We start from the raw sequence: 20,426 nt of genomic DNA, 5'->3' as shown, positions 1-20,426 counted from the left end.
GGTAAGACTGATATTTTTTGAATCTGAGTAGATAGCTCTTGGATGCTGTGATGGAGAATAAGGCCAAAGGCTCCCATCTTAGCAGCTCCAAAGGCAAACACTGTGGTGAAGAAAGGGCTGCTGCTGCTTCAAGCCAGGTCCAAAGAGAAGTGCTTCTCTCCACAGCCGTGGGGGCATGGATGGGAGAATGGAGCTCAGTGAACCCCAGACAGAGTTATCAGTTCCATTTAATGCCCTCAGTTCTTTGCAAGGCTTTCTGAAGAGTGAGCGGACTCTGCACCTGGATTGAAGTTGCCTCCTCCGATTCCTCGGACCCAGATCTTGTTTACAGTTGCTGTTTGTTTGAAATTATCTGCAAACTTCAGGTCTGTGGTTTTGATTAGACCATCTCAGAGGTGAACCGTTGTGGACTCCACAGAGAAAAAGCCAGCTCCTCCTAGTGGAACTTTTCTTAAAACCTCATTGTTCTTAGGGGGAAATATTTATTTCTTTCTTAAGTACTCCATGGGAACAAGAATATTTTCACTTTCAAAGGACAGCCACAAATATGGGGGTAAATTAATCTTATTTAAAATAATGCAGCAAAGAAACCTTTCAGTAAATTAAAAATACTGGCATCAGGATTTTAGCAAGGAAGAGAAGGAATTTTGTCAAGCTTATAGTCGAACATAAATTGCTTAATTTTATATTTCATTATGTTTCTAGTGGTTCTAAATATTTTCTGAAGAGCCCATTATGCCCCTAGTTAGTGATGTGGATTGGAGGCTAGGCATTTGATTGGTCTCTTTTTCTTCTTCTTAAACGGTGTATTTTGTAGCATTCTGCACATAAAATCTCTTTGGTGCTTATTCACGAGAGAAGGGACTTCAGTTGACTCATGCTCGGGAAATGAAAAAAAAATTTTTTAAAAGTGCTCCCTATCAAGTTACTATTTTGAGTAGGTTGTATTTCCCTTTGGCCTGTATAGACTTATGTCTCCTGCTCCTAACTTAAAGATAGCACAGACCAAAGGAAAGCAATTTCAAACTCTCTTAGCCCCCAGCGTGTACCATGCGGATATTTTGGTACTGTGTGGTTTGTAATGCACTTTGTTTTAAATGTTGGCTGTCTAGGAGTCCCAAGGGCTTCTATCAACGCGAAGTCAGTCAGAATGTGTCTACGTTTATCTTTCCTCTATTACAGCCTTGGTGGGCTTGCTCGTTTGTTTATATTTTCTTACATTAGTTCAATAAATATATATTGAGCTCCTACTATATACTAGGGATAAGGCGTTGATGGTTTAGTGGTAGAGTTCTCATCTTCCACGCAGGAGACCAGGGTTTGATACCCAGCCAATGCGTCTCATATGCAGCCACCACCTGTGTGTCGGTGGAGGATTATGCGTTGCTAGGGTGCTGAACAGGTTTCAGTGGCACTTCCAGACTAAGACAGACTATGAAGAAATGCCTGGTTATCTACTTCTGAAAATCAGCCAGTGAAAATCCTATAGATCACAATGGTCCGATCTGCAGCTGGTCACGGGAGTGCCTCAGGACTGGGCAGCGTTTTGTTCCATTGTGCGTGGGGTTGCCATGACTTGGGTGCTGACTCAACAGCAGCCAGCAACAACAACCATATGCCAGGTACTGTACATGTTGCTGCTGTTGTTAGTGGCTGTTGCATGGATTCTGTCTCAGGGTGACCCCATGTGTGCAGAGTAGAACTGTTCCATTGGGTTTTCAAGGCGGTGACCTTTTAGAAGCAGATCACCAGGCCTGTCTTCTGAGGCACCTCCGGGTGGGTTTGAACTGCTAACCTTTTGACTAGTAGTCAAGTGCTTAACCATGGTTTTCAAAATGTGGTCAGCAAACTAGGCCTCGAGCAGGTATGTCAGCTAGGACGTGTTTGACCGCAAATAACAGAAAACCCAAAGACGAGTGGCTTAAGCAAAAAGGTGGCTGCTGCTGTTCTGGGTGTTGCACAAAGACTGCAGCATCTAATATGGAAAAAGTGAATGTAAGTTTGAGGAGAACTCTCTCGGAAACCCTCCAGCCGAGCCTGAGTTCTCACTGTCCAGAGTTGTGTAACATGCCTGATCCTGTAGTTGGTAGGAGGGTGAGTAGAAATACCATGACTGTTTGACACCAACCATTCTCACAATGTGGTCTGGGACCCCTGGGTGCCCCTGAGACCCTTTCAGGAGGTTCACAAGATCAAAACTATTTTCATAATAATGCTAAGACATTATTTGCCTTTTCCATCATCTTACGAATGTATAGTGGAGTTATTAAGAGGTTACATGATTTATGATGATGTCATCACTTTGACAACTAGTAGAACGTGTGCTTGTGTATTCTTGTGTTTTTAATTTTTCTCAGTTTTAATTTGCAATATGATTAATATTGATACATATAAGCCACATATGCAAAAGCTCTTTGGACATCCTCAGTCATGTTTAAGCATGTAAAGGGGTCTTAGACCAAAACACTTGAGATCAGCTGGTGTACATTAATCACGATCCACCTCCTGGCCCTGGGGAAGATTTCAGCCCATCCCCGCTAAGCCCCCAAGGTGTGTGATCACCAGATCCTTGGACAAAATGGAATCCGGAGAAGCCGCAGAGGTGTTCAGGCTGTCAGTGAGCCCCCAGCGGTGTGTGCAGCGCTGTTCTGGGGAGGCTGCCATGGTGCGGAGGGCAGGGCGAGGGAGTGGGTATGCTCCAGCCTGCGTGTCTGCTCTGATTGGAGCCACTCCAGTTCTGTCTGATTTTGTATGTTGAACTTTTGTACAAGATTTTACTTAATGACTTAAAAAAAAAAAAAAAAAAAGCCTTAAGCATCCATTGTACCTTGCTGCTGCCATTGTTGTCACTCTGGATATTTAATCCACTGCTTTGGTTTAGAAGGTGCGAATGGTAGAAGCTTGGTAGTTACAGTTGCTTCTCATTATTTGCAGTGGTCACGTTCTATAAAGTTGCTGCAAACACTGACTTAGTGAACGCTGAGCCATTGGTCGTAGAGGAGATACAGAGTCCGACCTTGCGAGCCTCTGGTCACATTTCCTCAAGTGATCAGTACATGACCTTGTTTTATGTGTGTTTCTGTCTAAAGAAATGTTACTTAATATAAATATTGTTGATGCATTAGTGTTGAACTCCCAGCCAGCAGCACTGTAACTCATGCTTGAACGAAGCTTACCTGACAAATGTATTTTCTCCATAAGGCACACCACAGCCTTCTTCTGCCAACGAACAGTAGACAGCACTCCAGCACTATGCTTGGGGGCCATTTTAAACAGCAAAATCACCCACAGAAAGCATAAAAATGCACAAAATGTGTCACTCGACTCGACGGCACTGGGTTTTTCTGGGTTTAAACAGAGTGGGACGAGGACACTTGTTTACAGTGTGAGAGCTGAAACAAGGAGGCAGAGCTTTGTCTCGTTCAATCTCAGCTGGCTGCAAATGACTGCAAAAGCACTATGAGTATTGATTCTGGGGCTACAAATAAATATTAGCAGGTAGGGGAGTTTGCAAAGGGAGGATGGACTGTACTTCAGTGACCATGATTAATCTACAATAACTATTTTAGAATTTCTGTATTTTCAGTGGGAGCCCTGGTGGCGTAGTAGTTAAGAGCTCAGCTGCTAACCAAAAGATCAGCAGTTTGAATCCATCTGCTGCTCCTTGGAAACCCTATGGGACAGTTCTATTCTGTCCTGTGGAGTCACTGTGAGTCAGAATGGACTCATGGCAATGAGTTTTTATTTACAGCATAGCCCTGGCTACTTGTATTTGCATACATGGCTTTCCAGACTACCTCCAGTATGCCATAAAGGAAAACAAGGATGATTAAGACTAAATGACTTTTAAAAAATATCTTTTCTTTACATCTGTGGCAGTTGTAGCCTTTCACAGCATTTTAAAGGTACCAGATTCCTTGTTATATCAGTTGAGTTGGGATTGTTTTTAGACTTTACAGAAAATCTGAAAAAAGGACAAGTTCCAAAGGTGTCCTTGGTCATGACAGCCATTTCACCTACGGAAGTGTTGTTCAACAGCGATGCTAATGGAGGACCAAAACAACCCCAGGTTAAAGTACAGAACAGGCTTTTCTATCCTGAAAGTTAGTAAATTAGGAGAGGAAATTGAAGGAGAGACTGGTCATGGGTCCCAGCACTGTGGTGGAAGAGACGTCCTGCACAGCCCCGCCTGGGCCTCCCTCCTGTTTGAAGTCAGCGCCACTGAAATGCTCAGGTGTTAACAAGGAGCTTTGTTTTTAGGAACCTACCTTGCTTTATGAAAGATCATTTGAGAACCCTTGGGTCCCTGCCAGGCTCTTATCCTTCTTGATTTCTAAGTTAGAGGCGATGGTGTTTGTTTTAATGAGCTGGGATACTTTGCCCCAGCTTATAGCCCAGTTGTTTCTTTCCTTTTAGTTACCTTTCTTCAGCTGCTGCTCAGGTGTTTCAGTGCTTTTACTTCCTTCTTCCACTCCAATGAATTGTGCTTGGTGAACTCCCTATTCCTTGTGAAGCACATTTCCCAGCTAGATTTTGAACGTATTCTTCTTCAGGACAGAAACAGCCAAAATGAGGAAACCTTTAGCCCTAGGACTTCAAACTGGCTCATTCCAGTTCGAACCCCTGCTGAGGATTTGCCTTTCTAACAGTTCCCAGGCGATGCTAATGCTGCTGGTAGGGACCAGTTCTGAGAAGCACTAGTAGAGCAGCGGTTCTCAACATTCATTATACATAAGGATCCACTGGGGATCTTGTTAAAATGAAGATTCTGATTCAGTATATCTGTGGCGGAAAGGTAAATTCTCAGCATGGGTTCAAACTGGAGTGAACCGGCTCATAAGCCCTGTTTAGCCCTGAGGTATTACCTCTCTCTCCTTTATTGTACTTTGAATCTGAGCCCTGTCATCTCAGTGACTCCTGCTGATCCTCGTGGACAACAGCGTGTCTTTGTACTATGGTGATTTGAGTTCATGAAGTAGTACTTAGTAAACAACAAGATAATCTCCTAGCAATTTGCAAAATGACCAAAGGAGGGCAAGTGCAGGGAACCTAAACTGACACCATTCTCAGCATATCTGCTGTTTGCTCTGCCCTATGCCTGGTTTCCTTGGTCACTTCCTTCCTCCCCTCCCACCTCCTGCTGGTGAAAGACCCCCTCTTACAAGGTAGGCAATGGGACTGAAGAAGCACGTGGAGATGCTTACTGGCTGCCTTGTTTCCTCTTGGGTGTCCAGGTTTCTCTGCTCACAGGACCTTCCTTTAGTCCCCTTTGCATAATCACTTCTGAAGGGCATTTCATTTTCTCTTGGAAGTACATACTGAGGAACTAGCAGCTTCTGGTGTTTGTAGTCGACATACGTGGAGAAGGTGAAATCGTGGTTTGTTTTGGTTCCTGGGAGACTTGGTAAATGTGTTAAAAATACTCAAGAAGTGGAGAATGGTGATTTCCATGCCATTTGCTCTTGCTACATTAGTATGCACAGTGTGTGTGAGATACTTGTTAAAATCCTGAGGGAATAAGGGAATAGGTCATTGAACGCCCACCTTCCCTTTATTAAATAAAAGATGCTAAACAACGTTTCTCTGTAATGAAATTAATCTGGTCCTAGACACCCAGGGTATGACACATACCCTAAGCAGAATCAGAGGAAAGTCAAGAGTTTACATTTGGTGCAAGACAAAAGAATCTTTGTTTCGAGCAAAAGGTGTATACAGTAGTGGCCTTATAACACGGCTATATTCTGCGAATCCATAGTAAGTCAGTTCTGATGTAAGTTGACTATCTCATTTTTTTTTTTAGTTGTCATTATTATTACCTTTTATTATCAGTATGTGTATAAATCTGATCTTTATTTGTCTTTGGAGGTTGGCTTGAGATGATAATGATAGCATCAGCAAATTACACACCACAACACTGTATGTAGTGTAGTACATATTACTATCAATGTACAAAAAAAAAGAGATGGTTGTAAGTGTGATTCGTCATAACTCGAGTATGTTGTAAGTAGGGTACTACCTATAGTCAGCTCTCAATTGTCCAATAGGTTTGCAGATTAACTGAGGTTAAAAAAAAATTACATTTGTGAAAAATGTTGAAATGACTTCAAGTCTGTAGAATCATCCCCATTTTACAAGGGATAGCTTTGTGGAGCTGCATGGGGACCACCTCACTGTGTTTGCCTGAGCACGGACTGCTGCGCCCTCTCACCAGTTACCCACTTTGAGTTCATAAACCCCTGAGTAGTTGATGAAGTCTGAGTGACTATCTGGAATGCCTCTCACTTGTGGTTTCTATGTTCTTGTCCACTGTTTTTGGGTTCTTGTTCATGTGTTTTTTTCTTCTTGTATGCTTGGTTGTCTTGATTATATGTTTTTTTTAACTTGTATTTGAAAATGATTTTTAAAAATAATTTGAAACCTAGGATGGTGTTACATTCCTCCAGAGAGGATTTTTGTTTGCATCTTCCAGGCACCTGGCAGCACTAGCAAGCTGGGATCTCCATAACTCGGTTTGAGTCCCATAGTCAGGCTCTGGTCTGTATGCAGGCTGATTCTCTTCTGGGACATCTGTCTTCTCAGAGTGCAGCTTTATGGGCCGACTCAAAGTGCAGGGTGATTTACCACGACCTCACCTTGGAAGACCTGGCCTCCTGCTTTTACCTGATTAGCAAGGCTGTCAACAGAGCTGCGTAGCCTTTTAACCACCTCTTCAGGATCAGTGACTGCCTCCCTAGGCCTGTGCAGCCCTAAGTGTCATGATCTTGTCTGAAAATTCTATACTGTCTTTTTTAGTCTTTGATTATTTTTGAAGTATCTTTTAGTATTTCCTATATAGCCTTTTAACATTTCAGTGGGTGAGTTGGCCTCGATTATATAGTCCACCATTTTCTGAAGTAGGACTGAAATAGACGCCATTTTAACTAAATGTGTTTACATTAAGTATATTCTGTACTGGAGATTGGTTTACTTCTACCCATCTTAGTTAACCTTAATTAACTTAATTAAGAGCCAGAACATATATCTTTTGAAGATGTTAGAGAACTGTAAAAGTGCACAGGACTCAGGCTAAGTCCTGGAGTGAAGGGAAGTGGAAAAGTGGGCACACTAGGCTCCAGCCCTACCCCGCAGGGCACCTGCCTTTTCTTGACAAGCAGTGAGAGACCAAGAGTCTGGAAGAGGGCATGGGCTGAAGGCTGCTCCTAAATGACAGAGAAGCTATTAGAACTTTTGGCAATCTCGCATAATTGAAGGTCTCTTCCAAAGGAAAAGATTGTTAATCTGACCACATGAAATTAAAACTTCCCATGCATCAAGAACCAAAACCAAAATCAAACCCAGTGCCGTCGAGTCGATTCCGACTCACAGGGACCCTATAGGACAGGGTAGAACTGCCCCATAGAGTTTCCGAGGAGCGCCTGGCAGATTCGAACTGCCGACCCTTATGATTAGCAGCCGTAGCACTTAACCACTACGCCACCAGGGTTTCCATGCATCAAGAAGCACCATAAAAATACGAGAATGGATAAAATTAGGAAATTACTATTTTTGCAACTAGGGTGGCCCAAATGGTTAAGCATTCGATTACTAACCTAAAGGTTGGTGATTCAAACCCACCAAGACGTGCCTCAGAAGAAGACCTGGCCATCTGCTGCTGAAAGGCCACAGTCTTGTAAACCTTATGGATTGCAGTTCTACCCTACACGTATAGTGTCACCACAAGTTGGAATCAACTCAACAGTAATGAGTTTTTTGTTTTGTTTTTGATGCTTCTGAACCACTGGCGCATACGGTTAACATGCTATTGAGCCAAAGATTGGTAGTTTGAGTTCATCCAGAAAGGCCTGGCGATCTACTTTCGAAAATTGTGTGCTCCCTGTGGAGCACAGTTCTACTCTGACACGTAAATCAGAGTCAACTCCAGGGTAACTAGTTTTTTTTTTTTTTTTTAATTGGATCAAAACGATCATCAGTGGGTCCTAAGACCATTAGGGAAAAGGTTGATGGTAAACCTTTTAATGGGTGGAGTAGCCTGCTGCTGTCAAATCGAAGCTGACTCACAGCGACCCTATAGGACAGAGTAAGACTGCCCCACAGAGTTTCCAAGGATGTGAATCTTTACGGAAGCAGACTGCCACGTCTTTTTTCCATGGAGCAGCTGGTGGGTTCGAACCACCAGCCTTTCACTTAGCAGCCAAGTGCATAATGACTGCACCACCAGGGCTCATAGGACCTGAATTAGGGTGGATTAGGTTGAAAATACCTGGGTCCACTGATCAATTTTGGCGTTATGAAATGTGGGACAGCCTGACATTATGTACCTTCTGATCTCATTTAAAGTATACAACACCATGAATAAAGTGTTCTTACAAAATCATTAAACCTGAATCTACTCAAGCCTGTTGATCTAACAGTTTGCAAGAAGTATGGGGGATATAGGAGCCCTGGTGATGTAGTGATTAAGAGCTCGGCTGCTGACCACAAGGTTAGCAGTTCAAATCTGCCAGCCGCTCCTTGGAAATCCTATGGGGCACTTATACTCTGTCCTGTAAGGTTGCTATGAGTCGGAACTGACTTGAAGGCACCTAACAACAACAATAATATGGGGGTATATAGGGTCACTGTGAGTTGGAATCATCTCTACGGCAACCTGTTTGGTTTTTTTTTTTTGGTTTATAGCAAAACATGTTCAACAACACCACAGAGATGCAGTCAGTCAGCCAAATGCAGAAGTGTGGGAAGTTTTCTAGGTCAAATGCCTTGGTTTCTCCTGTGGATAAATGCTATAAAAAAGTTAAAAAAAAAAGAGGAGTAATTGTTACAGGTTTAAGGAGACTTAAGAGAACTATGGTCACTGACCATATACAACGTGTGCATCTTGTTTGGATCCTAATATGAACAAACCAAATGTAAAGGGAGATTTTCGAGAGGATTGAACATAGATGATATTGCTGATGGTTCTATTGGATGTGAAAGAGGTTTTGTTTTTTTCTTTTTTAAAATCTTTATTAAAAAAAGATTCACAAAAGTATTTGGGATAAAGTGATCTGACGTGATTTGCTCTAAAAATGGAAAAATTTCAGCACATGGATATTCATTGTATTGTTTTCTCTACTTTGAAAAAAATATTTAAACATATTCAATGATAAAAAAGAAACAAATTTCATTCGTATCACATCGCTTGTGTTTTGGTGGCTTAGTGGTTAAGAGCTACAACTGCTAACTGAAAGGTTGGTCGTTTAAATCCACCAGGCGTCCCTTGGAAACCCTATGGGGCAGTTCTACTCTGTCCTATAGGGTTGCTACCGGTTGGGATCAACATGGTGGCAAGGGTTTTTTTTTTTTAAATCATAATGTACTGTCCTTATTTGGTGAAAGTCTGCAGTTTTTGTGTGGCATCAGACAATAAGCATGAGCTTTATTTTATATATAGTGTGTTTTCTAGCAGTTAGTTTTATCTGTTAGGCTTCCATAACCCCCACACTTCTAAGGGGGCACACCCGGAGCCATAGTCCCACCAAGACCCTATGGAAAGGAAGAAGGGCAGGCATTCAAAACAGAAGTGGGAAGCATGTATCAAAAGAATAAGAAAGGGATGCTAGGTGGGCAGAAATGACAGATATGTACTACTTTTCACCTTGTGGCTGCCCAGGACATTCAAACCTAGCTGCTTTCCCTGCACAGCATTCTAAAAATACTTACAACTAATGTAATTTAGTTCTCCCCTCCTTCAAAAAGGGAGATAATCCAAAGTAATACCCATTTAATGCATCTAGCCTTCAAGTCCAGGAGCCTGCATAATATCAGTTCCTCTTTCCATCTCTGTTATATTTTATAAATTACAGACTAAATAGAAAATTTATTTACTAATAGTATACTCTATAAATACAATAATAATAATAAACAATTGTTGTCGAGTCAATTCCGACTCATAGTGACCCTGTAGGTCAGAGAAGAACTGCCCGTAGGGTTTTCAGGGAGCATCTGGTGTGTTTAAATTGCCCACCTTTTGGTTATCAGCTGTGCTCTTAACCACTGGACCACCAGGGCTCTGTAGGAGAAGGGAAAACTAAAGAGAAGGGAATCTTTACAATTATATGACATAACGAGCAAAGAAATACAGATGGCGTTCCAAAGCCTCATTTATGCATTTTGACCAAATGGGTTTATAATTTGTATTTGATGATAGAGTGCTGAGGGGCACACCCAGCTTCGTGGCTTGGCAGATGAGCCCAGTTCCTAAGGCCTGCCAGAGGCTCCGTCCAGAATCCTGACCTGCCCACACACTCTACACAGCATTGGCTCTGCTGGGCTATATGAGCTACAGTGGTACTTCAGCCTGGACCAGCAATGACTCTTGTTCTCGGCCCCACACAGATATTTTCATTACTAGGCAAATGGGTAGAAGCAGATAAATGGTTGAAAATTCCATGTAGTGTGTGTGGCATTCAGAGTCCCAGAGAGATCAGCCAAGCGGTTTGCGTCTTAGTAGTTGCAAGATGTAGCGGTTATCATTCATTTTATTTTTGTTTTTATTTAATTATTGATTTTGAGTAAGTAATGAACATAAACCAAAAAACTCATTGCTGTCAAGTTGATTCTGACTCATAGCGACCATATAGGACAGAGCAGAACTGCCCCATAGAGTTTCCAAGAAGCAGCTGGTGGATTTGAACTGCCAACGTTTTGGTTAGCAGCTGAGCTCTTAACCAGTGTGCCACCAGGGTTCTAATAATAGGTATACCTGGCATTAAATTGAAAAGGTACAAAAGGTGTACACTGAATAGTGAATCCGTTTCCTACGTATATAATCTAGCCGCCCAGACCCCCTCACTGGGGGCGACCACCGATACCAGTTTCTTGTGTATCCTCATGTTAAAGGGGGTATTCTGACATGACTGGACCATTAGATCCCAAGAAACTTACTGAAGTAGCAGGCCCTATGTGTTCATGGGATTTATATCCCACTATGTGCAACGTGTCTAAGGCACCTGTATCTTCCCACTCCCCAGATTCTGTCAGTCTGATATCTTCAGTATAGTAGACCACTGTGGTGTCCTCTGTCCTTTGTTTATCCCCATGGAGAAGTACATTTACCAGCTTCTTAACTGTATTCTGGGTGCCAACAGTGGTGTTAAGTTGCTCCAGTAAGGAGACCACATCTGAAAGTGCAACTTGAGTTGGAGTCAACAGTTGTTTACGTAAGGAGCCCTGGTGGTGCAGTGGTTAAAGTGCCGGACTGGTAACCAAAAGGTTGGCAGTTCGAAACCATCAGTGGCTCCGTGGGAGAAAGATGTGACTGTCTGTTTCCATAGAGATTTACAGCCTTGGAAACCCTATAGGGTCGCAATGCGTTGGAATCAATTTGATGGCAGTAGGTTTGATTGTTTTTGGCGATGTCATTGGAGTTCTAGGGTGGCACAAAGCATTTGAGTACTAGCTGACAGGTTGGAGGTTCAAATTCAACAACAGTGGTTAATTTAAGAAAAAAAAAATTTATTGGAAGGATCTTGGGTAGCTGACAGAATCAGAGCTGAAAAACCATACTTTGTTAAGGACGTGAACTAGAGTAACTCCAGGGAGCTAGACTAAGAGAGTCTTTGAGTGACTTAGTTCCACTCTTGTGTCAGTCTCCTCAATACTCACATTCCCAACAGGAGTCTGATTTGGCTAACTTGAGTCATCATCCCATCCCTTGGCTGATGGCACAAGGCACTTTGATTAACAGAGCCATCAAGACTCCGTGGAATGGAGGAGAGGTTCTTTCCCCTAGGAAAAGTAAGGTGTTGGAACCCAAACCCTGGTTGCTTAGTGGTTAAGAGCTACGGCTGCTAACCAAAAGGTCAGCAATTCAAATCCACCAGGCACTTCTTGGAAACTCTTCAGGGCAGCTCTACTCTGTCCTGTAGGGATGCTATGAGTGGGAATCAACTAGACGGCAATGGGTTTTTTTTTTTTTTTTTGGTAACCAAAAGAAGGAAAAGTGCTAGGCTTAGGCTGCGTTCTCTAGAAAATCAAAACCAGTAAAGTGTATGTACACACACACACACACACACACACAATGGTTCCTGTGGTTGTAGAGGCAGGCAAGTCTGAAGTCCATGGGCGGGCGTCAGGCTGGAGGGTTCTCCTTGACTCATGTAGCTACAGGGGCTGGTGTACCCAAGGTAAGCAGGTCAGATGGCAGGCTGCTGGCTCACGGGCTGCAGAGGCTAAAGAATCCAAGATTGGCAGGTAAGATGGCAGGCCGCAGAGGCTGATGAACACCAATATTGGCAGGTAAGATGGCATTGCTGGCTCACAGGTTGTAGAGGCTGACAAATCCCAAGATCAGCAGGTAGTATGGCAGGCCTCTGGCTCAAGTCCCAAGAACTGAAGGTCAGATGATAATGAGCCAGATGCAGGATCCAGAGTAAGCTAGCGAGCTTCACCAGAACATTCATATATATATATATGTTGGATACAGGGCAGAGCCCTGAAGAAAGTCCCCTTAGAATTGATTGGCTGATTACATCAGATCACATCAGGGTGGATGACTACATTATTACATAACTGCCAAATTACAATATTCCATAACTGCTAAATCTCTGAGAATCGTGGCCCAGCCAAGTTGACATAGAAACTTAATCATCACAGTCCACCCCATGTCAACTTGGCACTTGTACACATCTCCTTAAACCATACACTTTCTAAATAAAGACAATTGCAAAGCCATACTTGTGCCTAACATGATACGACTAACATGCATACAACTGAAAACACAGTAGCCCCGTTTACATCTTTCATTTTATAAGTGAAGAAAACAAAAATATTTCATGCCCACATACGAGGAAGAAATACTCATAACAGTTACAGCCTTTGTTTCTACAACTGGTCAAATGCTTATAACTGGTATTTAGAACGATCTTCTTCCACCACCCATTCTGTATTCCCTTTATTCTCAGCAAGCACTTCAGCTGGTTGTGGTTTTTTGCCTGGTAGGGTGACCCAAATCTCCATTTCTGAAGGAATTGGGCTATTAGTAGTCATATCAGAATTGGGTTGCTATAGTTCTCCATTGACTTTAATCACAGGGCATGGTAGTACTAAGAGACACCCTAAGGGATCCCTTGTATTCCAGACATACCTTTTTTTACCTCACTTGTGCATCATCAATCTGATTTCCTCCCAGTAGTCAGGATCAGTTACACCAGCCAATATGGTAACTCCCTTATTTGCCTGTTGATCCAGAGGCGTGAGGGGCCCAAAGTGGCTGGGGAGCATTCTTAACTTTTGGTTCGATGGAATCTGTGTTGTGTCTCCTCTTGGGAGCATTCCTCCCTTTGGAACTAAGACCTCTAGACCCGCATAGAATAGAGTTGCAGTAACAAGAAGCAAAATTTTGTGAGTGGGTCACTAGGGCTAACAGTGAGTGGTACCACTCTGATCTCCACCCTTTGATTTCTGGAACCATGAATCTTGGCTATGGATGAAACAGCACCATATATTGGATGCTGGTTTAGAACATATACGACCTTTTGGAGAACAGTGCCCCAACTCTGCAAAGTTGTTGCAAACTATCTGGCACCATAATTGTGTCTTTAGAAGGCCATTTCATTATTCTTTCAAGCCAGCTGCTTCAGGATGATAGGGAACATGATAAAATCAATGAATTCCATGAGCATGGGCCCATTGCCATACATCATTTGCTGTGAAGTGAATCCCTTGATCTGAGGCAATGCTGTGTGGAATACCATAATAGTGGATAAGGCATTCTGTGAGTCCACAGATGGTAGTTTAAGTGGAGCATTGTGTGGAGGGAAGGCAAATCCATATCCAGAGCTGATGTCTATTTTAGTAAGAATGAAAAGCTGCCCTTTCTATGATGGAACCGTCCAAAGTAACCAACCTGCCAACAGGTTGCTGGCTGATCACCTCAAGGAATGGTGCCATATTGGACACTCACTGTTGATCTCTGCTGCTGGCAGATTGGACACTCAGCAGTGGCTGTACCCGTTTGCCTTGATGAGTGGAAGACCATGTTGCTGACCCCATGCATAACCTCCATCCCTGCCACCATGGCCACTTTGTTAATGAGCCCATTGGGCAATAATGGGAGTAGCTAGGGAAGGAGGATGATTGGTTTCCACAGAACGTGCCATCCTATCCATTTGATTGTTAAAATCCTCCTCTGCTGAGGTCACCCTTTGATGAGCATTCACATGAGACACAAATATTTTCACTAGTTTGGCCCATTCAGAGAGGTCTATCCACATACTCCTTCCCCGTACCTCCTTGTCACCAATTTATCAATAATGTACCTTCCAAGTCCTTGACCATCCAGCCAATGAATCAGTATATAATCAGTATATAATCGCACATCTGGACATTTCCAAGCAAAGTGAACAGCCAGGCGTACTGCTCGAAATTCTGCCTACTGGAAGAGTTTTCCTTCATCAGTGCCCTTCAGGGAGGTCATAGAAAGGGGCTGCATTGCTGCCGCTGTCCACTTTCAAGTGGTGCCTGCATATTGCACAGAACCATCTGTAAACCTGGCACAAGTTTTCTCTTCCTCAGTCAGCTGATCATAAGGAACTCCTCATGAGGCCACAGGTGCAGACTGGGAGAGGGCAGGCAATGTGACAGCAGTGGAGACCATGGGCATTTGGGTCACTTTGTCATGCAGCATTTTTTTTTTTTTTTTAATACTCGTGTCTTCAGATTGTGCATGAGTCTGATCTCGTGTATACCACATCCATTTAATGATGAAGTGCTACTATGCATGTCCGGCTTTATGGCTCTTTGGGTCAGACAACACCTAGTTCATGATGGGCAGCTTAGGCCACATGGTGACTTGGTGGCTGATAGTTAAGCATTCAGTCTCTACTAAGACCCAGTAACAAGCCAAAGCCATTTCTCAAAAGGAGAGTAGATATCTGCAGAGGATGGTAGGGCTTTGTTCCAAAATACTGAGGGTCTGTGCTGTGATTCATGAATAGGGGCCTGCCAAAGACTCCAAACAGCATCTCTATCTGTCACTGACACTTCAAGGACCATTGCATCATCCAGATCTTATGGCTGAAGGGGTAGCACAGCTTGCATTGCAGCCTGAGCCTATTGCAGAGCCTTCTCTTGGTCTGGGCCCCACTCAAAAGTAGCAGCTTTTTGAGTCACTTGATAAATAGGCTGGTATAGCACACCCAAATGAGGGATATGTTGCCTCCCAAATCCAAAGAGACCAACCAGGTGCTGTGCCTCCTTTTTAGTTGTGGGAGGGGCCAGATGCAATTACTTATCCTTCACTTTAGGAGTTTCTTGATATACCCCACACCACTGAACCCCTAGAAATTTCAGTGAAGTGGAAGGTGCCTGAATTTTTGTGGGATTGATTTCCCAACCCCTAGCACCCAAGTGTTTTACCAATAAGTCTAGAATAGAGTCATTGATACTTTTTCCTTACTAGGTGCAATTAGCATAATGTCCTCAGTGCCATAGACAAGTGTGATGTCTTGTGGAAGAGAAAAGGTGATCAAGGTCCCTGTGGAATAAATTATGACATAGGGCTAGAGAGATGATATACTGTTGGGGTAGGACAGTGAAGGTGTATTGCTGGCCTTGCCGGCTGAGGGCAGACTGCTTCTGGTGTTCCTTCAAAACTGGATTCAAGAAAAAAGCATTAGCCAGATAAATAGCTGCATACCAGGTACTTGGAAATGTATTAATTTGCTCAAGCAATGATACTGCCTGGAACAGCAGCTGCAATTGGAGTTACCACCTGGTTAAGTTTGCAATAATTCACTGTCATTCTCCAAGATCTATCTGTTTTTTTCACAGGCCAGATAGGTGAGTTGAATGGGGGTGTGGTGGAAATCACCACCCTTGCATCTTTAAGTACCTGATAATGGTAGTAATCCCTGCAGTCCCTCCTGAAATGCAGTTATGCTTTTGGCTTAGTATTCTCCTAGGTAGAGGCAGTTCTAATGGCTTCCATTTGACTTTTCCTACCATATTTGCCCTTTCTCCACTTGTCATGGGTCCAGTGTTACGGTTCTGTGGTTGCTAAGTATATCTATTCCAATTATGCATTCTGGGACTGGGGAGATCACTACAGGGTGGATTCGGGACCCACTGGTGAGATGATCCTGAGCTAAGACTCCTTTGAATTGTGGTGATGGTAAAGAATATTGAATAGACCATGGACTTCCAGAAGAATGAGCAAGTCTGTCTTGGAAGAAATACAGCCACAGTGCTCCTTGGAAGCAAGGATGGTAAGACTTCATCTCCTGTAGTTTACACATGTTATCAGGAGGGACCAATCCCTGGAGAAGGACATCATACTGGTATAGTAGAGGATGAGGGTAAAAGAGGAAGACCCTCAACGAGATAGATTGACAGAGTGGTTGCAACAGTGGGCTCAACCATAACAACAATTGTGAGGATGGTACAGGACCAGGTAATGGTTTGTTCTGTTGTACATAGGGTTGCCATGAGTCGTAACCAACTTGATGGCACCTAACAACATGTATATGTGTGTCTATTTATATATATATAGAGAGAGAGAGAGAGAGAGAGGGATTTATCTCAAGGAAGTGGTTCGCACAATTGTAAAGGCTGGCAATTCCGAAGTCCATGGTCAGTTGTCAGGCTGGAGGCGTCTCTTGACTCAAGTATCTACAGGGGCTGACGAATCCAAGATCAGCAGGTCAGACAGCAGGCCACTAGCTCACAGGCTGCAGAGGCTGACTATCCTAAGATTGGCAGGCAATATGGCAGTCTGCTGGCTCAAGAACCAGAAGTCAGATGATGATGAGCCAGGTGCAGGGTCCCGAGCAAGCAAGCAAGCTTTGCCGTAAAGTCTACATATATATTGGATGCAGGCCACACCTTCATAGAAACTCCCCTTTCAACTGACTGGCTGATCACCACATCACATTATGGAGAATGACTACATCATTATGTAATTGCTAAATTACATCATTACTTAACTGCCAAACTATACCATTATGTAAGTGCCAAACTACATCATTATATAACTGCTAGACCCCTGAGAATCATGGCCCATCTATGTTGACACATAACCTAAACCATCACAACAGATAAAACCAACAGATCCCCATTCCTGAGTGGTCAGATTAAATCAGTGTTTCTCACCAGTGACGTCATTGGGAGAGGAGCCCTGGTGGCGCAGTGGTTAAGCACTTGGCTGCTAACCAAAAGGTCAATGGTTTGAACCTGCCAGCGTCTTTGTATGAGAAAGATGTGACAGTCTGCCTTTCTAAAGATTTGGAATCCCTATGGTACAGTTCTACTCTTTTCTGTAGGGTGGCTATGAGTTGGAATTTGACTTGATGGCAGTGGAGTTGGTTTGTTTTTTTGGTATCATTGGCATTTGGAGGACAACCTTTCTTCACTGTGAACTGCTGTCTAATGCGTTGCAGGGTGTTCAGCATCTCACCAACACTGCTTCCATCACAACCGAGACACCACTAGTTTCTACACCCTGAGGCCCACGGCACTGTCTTGTGCCTCAAGCTGGGTCCATTTAAAACAATCAGATGTGTTTCCACTGCTAAGCAATAAATTGTTTATAATTTTGTTATAATAAAATAATGTTACTTATTTCTTACTTTCATCAAAAAATTTTTAAATTTATGGTTCCCAAATATCTAAACTGCCCTGCATGTAGTACCATGTGCAATATATAAGAAATTAATCAATCCATTTCTTCAATTTCTTTGTTTAAGGGCACAGACTTTAGAGCCAGATTCTCTAGGTTCAGATCCCACAATCCTACCTCTGCTCTCTACTAGCGCTCAGTTTCCTGACCTTGAGCAAATCTACAAAATGGGCATAATAAGAGTACCCATTTCATAGGGTTGCTGTGAGGATTAAATGAGTTAATATGCAAAAAAAAAAAACTTATTATAATGTCAGGAACCTAGTAAGCATCTGTATGTATAAGCTTTTATTATTATTATTATTATTATTATTATTATTATTATTATTATTATTATTATTATTATTATTATATAAAATGGGATACTAATACTTAAATATCACATAAATAACATCATGATACCTTTTACATTTTCTTTTTTTGGAGGGATTAGTTTTTGAAATTTAAATTGCTTTATTTAGTAAATCATATTATGGCATTTAGCCTAGACCTATACTTTGAAAAATACCAGTGAATTATTAACTTTTGCATTCGGTATTGAATGTGCATGTGCTGAGTTCTAGGAAGACAGAGAATTTACATTCCAGTAAAAGAAGCCATAACTAAGCGAGCAAATAAATGGTAGAATTCTCGCTTTGCACGTGGGAGACCTGGGTTAGATTCCTGGCCGCTGCACCTCGTGTACAGCCACCAGCCGTCTGTCAGCACAGGCTTGTGTGTTGCTATGATGCTGAACAGGTTTCAGTGGAGCTTGCAGACTAAGACAGAATAAGAACAAAGGCCAGGCAATTGATTTCCAAAAATCAGCTAGTGGAAACCCTATGAATCACAATGGTCTGATCAGCAGCCAATCATGGCAAAGATGCAGGACTGGGCAATGCTTTGTTCTGTTGTGCACGGGGTCACCATGAATCGGGGGCCAACTCAATGGCAGCTGACAACGATTATTGATGTAAGAGCTGTGAAGGAATCAGCGGAAAGGCCTGGAAGCAGGTAGGGTTTGGTGTGTTCATGGAACAGACTGGATCGTGGTGACCGGGGAGGGAGGAAATGAAGTGAGATTAAAGGGTGTGCTGGAGCCTTAGAAACTCCAGTGAGGCGCTTGGGTTTTATTCTACAGGGTGTTTGGGTATCTCTCCAAGGAAGCCAACTGAAGGATGTTTTAGGCAGAAGAGTGCCATGGAATGAACTGGAAGGGGGCAGGCCAGACCTGGTAGAGGACTAGTGTGACGCTGTAGAGTGGCGATGGGGGAGTGGCAGCAGTGCAGGTGGGAAGTGAACGTAATCAAATCAATTTATGTATATTTTGGGGGTAGAACTGACAGATGTTGGTGATGCAGGGGATGGTGAGAGAAAGGGAGGAATTGGGAACAACCCTAGAGTTTGGGGTCTGATGTCCTGTCCTGACAGTATGCCTGAATTGCCTTCATTATTAAACTCTTTTTTTTTCTTCATTTTAACAAGATCCTTTTCAAAACAGTAAATTTTTAAGTCTCATTTTAAATCGTTCATCTTCCTGATCTAGATGTTTTTGCACTGCAGCCAAATTGTGTAATCTCTTTAAATTTCTTCCTGCTTTCCTGTTTAGTAATAAGAACCCACTTTGCTGATTTTTTTTTGATATTTAATTGGTAACATTTCATCTTGTGAATTAGTGCTGCCAAGGACTTAAACTTACTTTGTTTACCACTTGCAGAGTAGCCCTTTGAAATGAGGTACTGAGAGTCATCCTTTCCCCAAGAAAGTTTGAGACTATAAAAGCCCACACCTGTTTGAGAAGCTCCCCTCCCTTCTCTGTATTGAATGCCTGTGGGGTAGGGGTGTGGGGGGGGGGTGCCTCGAGCAGCGGGAGGGCTGGGAGGCATCTGGAGTTTATTTCCCTAACTGCAAATTGTTAACATGTTTGGCTACTAACTGAAAGACTGGAGGTTGGAGTCTACCCAGAGGTGCCTCGGAAGACAGGCCTGGTGATCTGCTTCCAAAAAATCAGCCATTGAAAACCCTGTGGAGCACAGTTCTACTCTGACACACATGGGGTCACCCTGAGTTGGAATTGACTTCATGACAACTGGTACTGCTACTGGAGACAGACTAGCTGTGTAACTCTATATTCTTTTTAACATGACTTCAGGTATAGTAAGTCAAGTTGATGAGTTATTATTTTCTGTCACTTAGGACTGTGTCAATAATTGGAGTTTATCGTGTTTTACTAAAATACGGTTTCTTCTTGTAGATGAACTTAGATCAGGCACATAAAAGGAAGTCTAATTAAATTAAGCAGATTTTTCAAATTCATGCACGTGGAATGAATTATTTTACTTTTTTTCCTAAGAAATTAAGAGAAACTGGGAAGAAAATTCATTAGACAGTAATGCATGGAGATTGTTTTTTTACACCTAAATGAGAATCCTGAAATGCATATAAAACATAAGAACTTCAAACACATTTCTTAGGCACAGAATATTATTAAACACCCATTTATGTTTTTGATTTCCCGCTCCTTTAAAATACTCAAATTAACTTCATATTTAGAGCATTTAAAAATAGATCAATCTCAAAAAGAAAATATAAACTATTATCAGCTGTGCTTTTTGTGTATAATTATCATGTGCCTGTGGAGGTATAATTATTTTAGTCTAATAATATTACTCATGATGAAAAAGTTCAGATGGTAAAAATCAGAGCTACAGCTGGGTGACACATTTCAAAGTAATTTGGTGATGACTCCTGCACAGAATCCTTGCTGTTTTAGTCCCTCGTAATCCCTTTTCAC

The 20,426-nt window shown here is 42.5% G+C and overlaps 1 protein-coding gene across 3 annotated transcripts in view; it reads left to right on the top strand.

Moving 5' to 3' along the window:
• Window positions 1–20,426, top strand: part of FANCC (FA complementation group C) — a 304,040-nt gene that overhangs the window by 94,023 nt on the left and 189,591 nt on the right. The gene's annotated exons all lie outside the window — the stretch shown is intronic.

The sequence above is a fragment of the Elephas maximus genome, chromosome 9 (genome assembly GCF_024166365.1).
Source record: "Elephas maximus indicus isolate mEleMax1 chromosome 9, mEleMax1 primary haplotype, whole genome shotgun sequence".
Classification (NCBI taxonomy): domain Eukaryota; kingdom Metazoa; phylum Chordata; class Mammalia; order Proboscidea; family Elephantidae; genus Elephas; species Elephas maximus.
The sequence above is the reverse complement of the archived record's forward strand: the minus strand, read 5'-3'. Positions and strand labels throughout refer to the sequence as shown.